Source organism: Lolium rigidum, chromosome 7 (genome assembly GCF_022539505.1).
Source record: "Lolium rigidum isolate FL_2022 chromosome 7, APGP_CSIRO_Lrig_0.1, whole genome shotgun sequence".
NCBI classification, from domain to species: Eukaryota; Viridiplantae; Streptophyta; class Magnoliopsida; order Poales; family Poaceae; genus Lolium; species Lolium rigidum.
Window position 1 is genome coordinate 13,453,745 of NC_061514.1, and position 10,746 is coordinate 13,464,490.

Here is a 10,746-nt window from a genome sequence, read left to right on the forward strand (position 1 = left end):
TACCTATCGGCAACCTGATTTTCGGACACATTCTTCGTCTTGTTCCATTCTCCGACGGTGATCGGGACACGATCTCTAACCACAACTCCGCACTGATTTTTGAACTTCACTCCGACATTCTCGGGTACCACCGGTTGGCCTTCCGGTGATATAGCTTCAATTGTGAAGTGGTCTTTCTTGGTCAACTTCTTTGCCGGGCCTCGTTTCTCTATCTTATCTTCGGAGGCCTAAGAGAATACATATAGAATTGCATTAATGCCTCTATACTAATGCCTCAATACATATGTACATATAGAATTCCATTAATACCTCGTCATGATCGGAGCCGTCGGCTTCTCCGTCACCGGAGCCGTCGTCGGCTTCTCCGTCACCGGAGCCGTCGGCTTCTCCATGACCGGAGCCGTCGGCTTCTCCATGACCGGAGCCGCGGGCTTCTCCATCACCGGAGTCGGCTCGGTCGGCTTCCGTACCATCGCGGATTATGTCCGCGAATATGTCTTCCTGTTCCAAGTCCCGTTCGAATTGATCCATTGTTTACGCAAAAGAATTAAATCGATAAGTACATGTTCAAACACAAACCAAACCCTAACCCTAATCAAACACAAACCAAACCCTAACCCTAATCGGCGACACGTGTTTGCGAGAGGGAGAGGGTGTCGGCGACAGCGTGTTTGCGAGAGGGAGAGGGTGTCGGCGACGCTTGTTTGCGAGAGGGAGAGGGTGTCGGCGACGCGTGTTTGCGAGAGGCTCGGATGTTCGCGAGAGGTAGAGGAGAGGGAGAGAGGGGAGTTGCGGCGTCGAGTGATCGCGAGAGGGAGAGGGAGCACGGGACGAGGGCGATTGCGCGAGAGGGAGAGGAGAGGGCCGGTGTCGGCGTCGGGGGTGTTTGCGAGAGGTAGAGGAGAGGGAGAGAGAGGGGAGTTGCGGCGTCGAGTGATTGCGAGGGAGAGAGAGGGGAGTTGCGGCTAAATCGATTCTAGAAGGGAGTGACTAATCGTTCGCGGTTAAGTGATACCATCGAATAACAATGTTCTTCATCATTATAAAGTTGCACTATCACACATTACATAAAAACTAACAAATTAACTATTAAACTAAGTACTAATTACATAAAAACTAAAACAACTAACAAATTAACTAAAACAACTAACAAACTAAACCTAAAAACTAACTACTAAATACATTAACTAATTAACTAATTAAACCTAAAAACTAAAACAATTACAGAAAATTAAAAACTAAATTACAAAAACCTAAAAACTAAAACAATTACGAAATGTAAAAACTAAATTAAAAACAATTACAGTAATTAAAAAAGAAAAAAAAAGGTGTTCCTAGGCCGGCGGGCACTACCCGCAGCCGGCGCGGCGGCGGCCCGAGGCGCGGTGGCGGCGGAGGCCGAGGGCGAGCGCGGCGCGAGGCACGGGGAGACGGCGCCGGCGGCGGCGGAGGCAGCGAGGAGATGGCCGGCGGCGCGCGCGGAGGCGCGGCGCGGCGCGAGCGGCGGCGCGGCGGCGCGGCGGCGGCCGAGGGCGAGGCGCGGCGCAGAGGCGGCCGAGGGCGAGGCGCGGCGCAGAGCGGGAAGACGGCCGGCGGCGGCGGCGGAGGCGCGGCGCGAGGCTGGCAGCCGGCGGCGCGCTAAGTCGCTAGGGTTGGCCTCCGGGTGTTGCGGGTGGGCGGCCCGCCCGCGACGCGCCGGTTATATACCTCCCCCTTTTGTCGCGGGTGGTGGCTCAACCCGCGACAAAAGGCACCCCTTAATCGCGGGTTGAGCTACCACCCGCGACAAAGGGGGTCTTTGTCGCGGGTTGAGCCACCGCCCGCGACTAAAGGCCCTTTTGGCCGATCCTTGGCACTCCGCATCCAACGGCTCCGGCCGTTTGAATCCAACGGCCTGGAGCAGTTGGACACGGATCAGCTCTGTTTTTTTTTCTTTTTTCCTTTTTTGTTTTTTCTTATTTCAATAACTTTTAAATGGTAAATCAAATAGAAAAGTGTTATATATGAAAATTTGTCAGAAAAATACAATGAACATGAATATGACATCCATATAACTAGTTGCATCTTCCACGCGTCGCCGCCTCTTCCACGTGTCGCCGCCTCTTCCACGCGCCTCGCTCCGTCGCTGCCGGCGTGCGACGTGTGTAGCCGTGGCTTACACGTGCCTCGCCACGTGTCGCCGCCGCTTCCACGTGTCGCCGCCGCTTCCACGTGCCACTGGGGATTCCTCCGCTGCTCAGGCGTGAGCTCGAAATAGTAGTGGTTCGTGATGGCCATCTCGCGTGGCACACCTACAGGGATAGGAGGGACCGGTACGCCTCCGACGCTCAGCAACCAGCCGGTCGGGACGCGGTAGCCGGGCGGGCAGGGGTAGTTCGAGGCGCACAAGCGCCTCCGCCTCCCGGGGTGTTAGACATACGATGGAAGCCATGGGAGAGAGTGATGAGGTTTGCGGATATGAGAGTCCAAGCCTACATATATATAGTGGAAAAATGGCGGGAATGCGGGAAGAAAATAGGCGGGAACGAAGTGGCGCGCGAAACTTTCATCCCGGGTGGAGGCTCAAACCGTGACAAAAGACTGGGGGAGGCTTATCTAGGAGGGCCTTTTGTCACGGTTGGTGGCTGCAACCGCGACTAAAGATGTCGGCAGGATAATAAGGATGTGTCGGTAACCTTTTGTCACGGTTGGTGGCTGCAACCGCGACTAAAGGCTGTCGGCGAGGATAAGGACGCGTGGGTGGACGCAGCTGCTCGATGAGATAAAGCATGTAGCGCACGACGGCCTGTCGAAGGAATAAGACAAAGTACAAGCGGTGCCGTGCCTATAAAAGGAGCATCGATACGCCTTGCCAAGCGGATCAACAAGCCAAGCACAGTTTAATCTTCATTATTACATAAATGTAGAGATTGTCTTGGGAACTATATATGAAGAATACATTATTACATCGCCATCTAGTGTTGTGATCTTCTACGCCGTAGCCATGGAGAATCTTCATCATTTAGCAAGATGCTTGGGTCAATTTTCACCGTGAAGGGCGGAATTTCTTTAAACTTATTATAATCTTCGACATGTCTGTCTTGTCATCCACTCCCACGATGTTTCTTTTCCCCGAAAGAACTATGTGGCGCTTTGGCTCCTCGATTGATGTATTCTTTTGTTGATTTCTTTTTCTTGATTTGCTAGACATGTCCTTCACGTAGAAAACTTGAGCCACCTCGCTGGCTAGGACAAAAGGCTCGTCCAGGTACGCAAGATTGTTGGGATCCACTGTTATCATACCGTACTTATCGTCAATATGTATAGCGCTGAGCTTCACCCATTTGCACCGAAACAAAGGGACCTTAAAAGTGGGACCATAGTCAAGTTCCCATATCTCCTCTATGTATCCATAATATGTGGTGGTCTGCCCATTCTCGTCTGTTGCATCGAAGCGGACACCGCTGTTTTGGTTGGTGCTCTTTTTATCTTGGTCGATCGTGTAAAATGTATTCCCATTTATCTCGTACCCTTGGAATGTACATATGTTTGAAGATGGTAACCTGGCCAACAAGTACAGGCTGCTCCACCGCGGATGGGTCATTAATGAGATGTCTTTGCAACCAAGCGCCGAAGGTATTCATGTGTTGACGTGTAATCAAGGACTCGGGCTGGCCCGGGTTTATTTCTCGTAAAACATTCTTATGTTTCTCGATGTACGGAGCCACCAAGCTGGAATTGTATAGAACTGTGTAGTGCGCTTGATTGAAAGAAATCTTGTCCCTCCACACCGTTGTTTTCCTTCCTAGTGTGCCTTTTCCAGTCAGCCTCCCCTCATACCGAGATTCGGGAACACCAATCGGCTTAAGGTCGGGAAGAAAGTCAACACAAAACTCAATGACCTCCTCGGTTCCGTAGCCCTTTGAGATACTTCCTTCCGGCCTAGCTCGGTTATGAACATATTTCTTTAAGACTCCCATGAACCTCTCGAAGGGGAACATATTGTGTAGAAATACGGGACCGAGAATTCTAATCTCTTCAACTAGGTGAACGAGGAGGTGCGTCATAATATTGAAGAAGGATGGTGGGAACAACAACTCGAAGGCGACAAGACATTGGACCACATCTTCCTGTAATCCCGACAAAGTTTACGGATCCATTACCTTCGAGAAATTGCGTTCGGGAATGCACATATCTTCACAATGGCTAGTCGAACATTTTCCGGTAGAAGTCCCCTCAATGCAATCGGAAGCAATTGTGTCATAAGCACGTGACAGTCATGGGACTTCGGGTTCGGAATTTTTTCTCCTTCATATTTACTATCCCCTTTATATTCGACGAGAAACCGGACGGAACCTTGATACTGAATAGGGCTTCAAAAAGATCTCCTTCTCTTGTTTGGTAAGAGCATAGTGGCAGGCCCTACAAACTGCCCTGGATGATTGCCGTTTCGTCCTTTATGAAGTTCCTGGTCCTCCCGTGCTTCGTTGTATCTTTTGTCTTTCCATACACGCCCGGAAAACCTAGAATATTCACACAAAGATTCTTGGTCAGGTGCATCACGTCGATTGCGGAGCGGACTTCCGGGACTTTCCAATATTCTAGCTCCCGGAAAATAGATTTCTTCTTCCACATGGGCGCGTGTCCGTCATCGTCTTTCGGAACAGGTCGACTGCCTGGACCCTTTCCAAAGATAACATTTAAATCCTTGACCATGTCAAATATATCGACACCACTACGGGGACGAGGCTTCGGACGGCGGTCTGCCTCGCCATCGAAATGCTTGCCTTTTTTCCTTAAGGGATGCTTGCGCGGAAGGAAACGACGATTGAACGGGTACACAACTTTTCTGCTTTTTCCCAAATATTTACTTTCGAGTCTCATCTAAACAAGTGTGTGCATGCATTGTATCCTTTGTTCGTACGTCACGAAATGTTACTGAGAGCAGGCCAATCATTGATGGTTACGAATAGCAACGCTCGTAGGTCAAATTCTTGCTCCGTGTGCTCATCCCACACACGTACACCTGGTTTGGCCCACAAGTCCAAAAGTTCATCGACTAATGGTCTTACGTACACATCAATGTCGTTGCCCGGTTGCTTTGGGCCTTGGATAAGCACTGGCATCATAATGAACTTCCGCTTCATGCACAACCAAGGAGGAAGGTTGTAGATACATAGAGTCACGGGCCGGGTCTTGTGATTGCAGCTCTGCTCCCCAAAAGGATTCATGCCATCCGTACTTAGACCAAAGTATAAGTTCCTTGCCTCACCCGCAAAATCCGGAAACTCTCTCCCGATGTTTCTCCACCGCCGACCATCGGCGGGGTGCCTCAACATCGCGTCTTTCTTACGTTCTTCCATGTGCCATCGCAACAACTTGGCATGCTCTTTGTTTCTGAACAAACGTTTCAACCGTGGTATTATTGGAGCATACCACATCACCTTCGCAGGAACCCTCTTCCTGGGTGGCTCGCCCTCAACATCACCCGGGTCATCTTTTCTGATCTTATACCGCAATGCACCACATATCGGGCATTTATTCAAATTCTCGTACTTCTCACCGCGGTAGAGGATACGATCATTAATGCATGCATGTATCTTACGCACATCTAATCCTAGAGGGCAGACAAGCTTCTTTGCTTCATATGTACTGACGGGCAATTCATTATTTCTTGGAAACGGCTTCTTTAATATTATCATCAATTTCTCAAATCCCGAGTCAGTCACACCGACCTCTGCCTTCCATTTCAGCAATTCCAATATGCTACCCAGCTTTCTATGCCCATCTTCACAACCTGGGTACAACAATTTGTGGTGGTCCTCTAACATCTTGTCAAACTGCAACCTCTCCTTATCCGTGCCACCGTCTCTTCTTGCATCGGAAATGGCCCGACGAAGATCATCATCAACGGGATCATCCGATGCCTGTTCTTCACCTCCTTCTTCTTCATTGTCGTCCATTGCGGTATCAAAGCATTCGAGAGAACATAGATCGGTACTGGTCATCATTATCTTCTTCCTCATCGCCGTCTTCCATCATAACCCCTTCTTCTCCGTGCTTGGTCCAAACATTATAGCTGGACATGAATCCAAACCGAAGCAGGTGGCTCTTAATGTCTCTTGAGCAAGAGTAATCCTTCTCGTTCTTACATTTTAGACATGGACAGCACATAAAACCTTGCTTCGACTTGTTGGCCTCGGCCACAAGCGAGGAAAGAATTCACGCCCTCTCGAAAGCGGGGGCACATCGGTTACCGTACATCCATGGATGACTCATCTGCATCATAAGTACAATTATATATGTATCGGATGCAATCACCTTGCTAAAATTAGTATTGTACGGACTATGCATATATATATAGTCGAGAAAATAGTTGCTAACCTTTTAGGATAAAAAAAGGAGAAATCTTATCAAATAAAACCAAGTGGCATCCCTCTCACAAGCATTCCATCAAACACCTCTTGTGCACATGTAGAAAAAATGAGCTAGCATACACCTCCACCTTCACCACCAAGGAAAAAATGAGGTGGGGGGGTGGCTGGCTGCTTCTATATATATAGGGGGGGACATTTTGTCGCGGGCCGTATTACGACCCGCGACAAAAGGGTGGCCACGTCGCTCCTAACCCTTTTGTCGCGGGTCGTAGTACGGCCCGCGACAAAAGGCCGCGACAAAAGCCTCCGCGCGCTCCACATGGTTTCGGGGCGACGTGGCCAGGCCATTTGTCGCGGGTGCAGGCGCGCCCGCGACAAAAGGCTCCCACGGAAGCCCTGTTTTCCACTAGTGCACCGAGGTGCATCAAAAGAAAGGGCGCCCATAAAACCTCCAAGTCGCGGCTGCCATTCGAGTTGGAGGAGTGCTTACGCCCGCGATTGAATAGCGTGGCGAGGGCATATATCGCGAGAGCATCGCTTCCAAGATATGACAGCCAGATGATGAACCTGAACCAAGATGCAACAGGGAACTTACGGCCGCCGCCGAAGACGGTCAGAAAGTACTGAACGACGAGGCTGGAAACGACGAGGACGCGCAGCTGCGATTCATCCCACCATTGCACGGCACCTGAGAAATCACCCATCGATGGTGCGCGCTCGCTCTCTCTCTCTCTCTCTCTCTCTCTCTCTCTCCAAAATACTATGTTCGATGACTTATGGACGCGAGTCATGCACATGCACTCTCATGCTTGCTTCTGCAAAATGTAATAACGGATTACGAGATACCGTGCCTTATAATATTTCTCCAGCGTCAACTTCATTTATGAGAGTCAGTTGTTTTTGGCAACAGCATGGCTCGTTGGAGTCGTACCTCAAATCACAGAGCAGGGTGGGCATGTGTGGGCATGTGGCGCCCTGAGAGTGGTGTTTTGGCCTTTGGGTCATGGGAGCATATGCTCCCTTCATTTTGAAACGCATCTTGAATATATTTTGGAATGTCAAAAAATTTGAAACTAGAATTTCGCACGTACATCTTCATGTACTACACGCCAATAAAGTTATTTCATGAAAAATCGATTTGTCATGTGACGTGTGTAAAATAGACAAAATTTTGTTCTAAAAATAAGGCTTTTGACAAGACAAGTTTTCTCTTTTATACATAGACAACAAAAAATATTGCTTTCTGCCAAATTTGACGGACACACATATATTATTGATATGTACATGTAGCATTTTTTGTGTTCCCCACTAAAAGCAGGTACAATGGTTGAGAAATCATATTTTCTTTTAGCCCCCTACATCATTTAGAGAAGGCAAAAGGTATAAGTCATGCAATGCATCATTTTTTATTGACATTCCTGACAATTAACGAAGAGTTAAATAATTTATAGTAGGAAATTATGTCGTTAAGAGAAGACGTATGGTACAGTGAGAAAATAGTACTCCCTCCGTCCCAAAATATAAGGCGTCTAAGGACCGGTCAAAAGTCAAACTTTACTAACTTTGACCATATATTTAGAAAAATATATTTACATCTACAATATCGAATGGACATATTAAGAAAATATATTTTGCGGTGAATCTATTCATGTTGATTCAGTACTGTAAATGTTTATATTTTTGTGTATAAACTTGGTCAAACTTAAAAAACATTGACTTTTGACTAATCCTTAGACGCCTTATATTTTGGGACGGAGGGAGTATTATTTTATTTTATCATCTTCTAGCTAAAAGAATACAGTCTTCTCTGTCTTCATTCTCTCTTCTCCAACTCAACAAAAATTTAACGTAGCAACTCTAAAAGAACGTTGATGTCATCCCATAGTACATGCCGTAGTCAAAAGTGCCGGAGATCCCATTTCGGAGTGAAGGCCGTGCAGTGTGATGTGGGTGGAAGAGAGCGTGGCTGGCGAGCGTATTTGTAGGCAGCCAGCTGAACCAGGTGGTGCCATGGCAGGACAGGACCGGACAACAATTGGACCGTCCAAATTGGACGGCACGAAGACGCTTCCGTCGGGGCCAAGGAAGGCGGCACGAAGCTTCGATCAGGGTAGAATTGATCTGGGATTGTACGGTGGAGAGGAAGAAGATTTCGAGATTTTCGTACGTCATGGTTCGGTCGCTTTCCGTGGGTTGGCCGTTTTTGGGTAGAGCCGTGTGCGCGCGGAGGTGTGGGAGGGACGGATGACGCGCGCGCCCGCGCGGTCGTCCCGTCAACGGGGAGTGGCTGGGTCGTCGTCGTCGTCGTGGTGTACGACCCGCACAGCTAGCGCATTGGGAGCTACTACCTGATCGATCTGGTACTGGAGTGTGTTCAGACTGTCAGGTGTCAGCTATCCCAGGTTCGGGCTAAGCAATAATCTCGCTTCATCATTATGAGATCAATCATCTCTTTTAAACCGTTTTCGAGGGATTGGGCCAACATTTACGTCCGACACCATCAAATGGGGTGTCCAGCCTTCTGAGGTCAATCAGAGGATGCTGTCGGGGCATTGGACCCAACCAAAAATATGCCACACGTTCAGATCGGTTGTGGATGAAATAACTGTTGATATAGCGGTGGGGTTGTTTGTGACGATGTTGGTGAAGACGGGTGAAAGCAGACGACAACGAAGACAACCGTAGACGGCCTGTGATGAAAACCTAATTTATCCTCTCCCGTATAGCATCACAAAGTACGCGACTGGGTCTGGAAAGCTGCTCTCTTGTTCGCGGGTTCACGTCAATGGGCAGGATATGGTGTAGACTACTATGATGACTCAATCTCGAAAAGCACGATGCGCACGTGTCGAGGCAAGTGGCGCTGCAGCAGGAGAAGGAGCCCGCGTATACCACTCCAACTCTTAGCGTTTTATCAAGTGGGGAAATAACCCACCTTATAGGCAATGGCGGCGATACGGGTGGGCCGTCTCTAGCTTTCTCTTACGGTTTGGCAAGAATCGTTACCACGAGGAGCAATTATCCCATGATGGCGCACTCTCCACGGTACTATGCTGAATCCGGCCAATGCTCTGTCATTGCTTATAAGATGGTCTAACTTTCTCTCAAATTTTCATGTGGTAGTAAACTTATCTCCCAAGTGAAGCCCCTAACTTGGCCTGAATCACAATCGAGCTGCCACATATTTGGTTTTTAAGATTTAGTGAAAATCTAAAATTACTCATGCGCCACATGATATATTGCCCAATATTTCAACAAATTCAGCCGCCAACAACACAGCCAGGAATCGGTAAGAAGGAAGAATGGTTCCGTGCTGCATTGGCGCGCGCTCGCTCGACGAGCACCGTGTCTTGTGGACTTCCTTTCCCTTTTTCTAACGGCGTGTCTTGGAATTTTGCCACAGAAGAATATCAGTCCAAAAGCTAGCAATCCTTTTCCACGTTGAAGAGATAATTAATCTCAAAAACTTGTTCTGCCTTTTTGGGAAGGCATACGTATGCCTTTGTTTTTTTCGCGAAAAGACGTATATGCTTTGAACGCGCCCGTACGTGCGCGGGAAAAGCTACCAAGTCCAAGCTATAGTGCGTGCGTGCGTAATCAGCAACGAAACCATCCATTCATTCTGTACACACGCACCAATAAGTACCTTGCGAGGCAAGGATCATCCCCAAAAGTAGGGGTCCGTTGATCCCTCCTGCTCCCTCTGTTCCTTTTTAATTGATTCGAATTTAGTACAAATTTATACTAAATCCGAGTCAATTAAAAAAGAACGGAGGGAGTACCTTTTAACTCCTACCTGGCAAGGCATCATCCATGATGACCTGAATTATTGAATAGAAGATCGGCTCTAAATTTTCATGTGCCTGGCGAGCACACTTGCAGTTAATTAACAACTAGTGAAAGGTCGACCAATCACCCCGTAGATTTGCAGGCAACGGCTAACACAGCAACTGATTATAACAAAGTACTCCCTCCGTTTCTAAAAAAGTTTCACAACCTTTTTCTAGATACAGATGAATCTATAGCTAAAACATGTCTATATACCTCCATATCTAGATAAAATTGGGAAGCTTTTTTAGGAACGGAGGGAGTAAAACACTACAGGAATGGCACAAGACGCCGACGGCCTGTTGATACGTCGATAGCCAAAAGTCGGGGCCATCGCCGTATGACCCAGTTAGGCCAGCTCGCCAAGAAAACCGTCGCCGTAGCGACGCCCTTGACATAGGCAATGCTACGCCGATGGCTACCCTAAGCCTACTCTGGGCCATCGGCGTAGGCCTAGCCACACGCCCCTCCAAAGCCGTATCCACTACCACGACGATGAATCGGGCGACAACAACGACAACGACGACAGCGAAGAAGACAAGGGCCAGTAGGACCTCTAGTC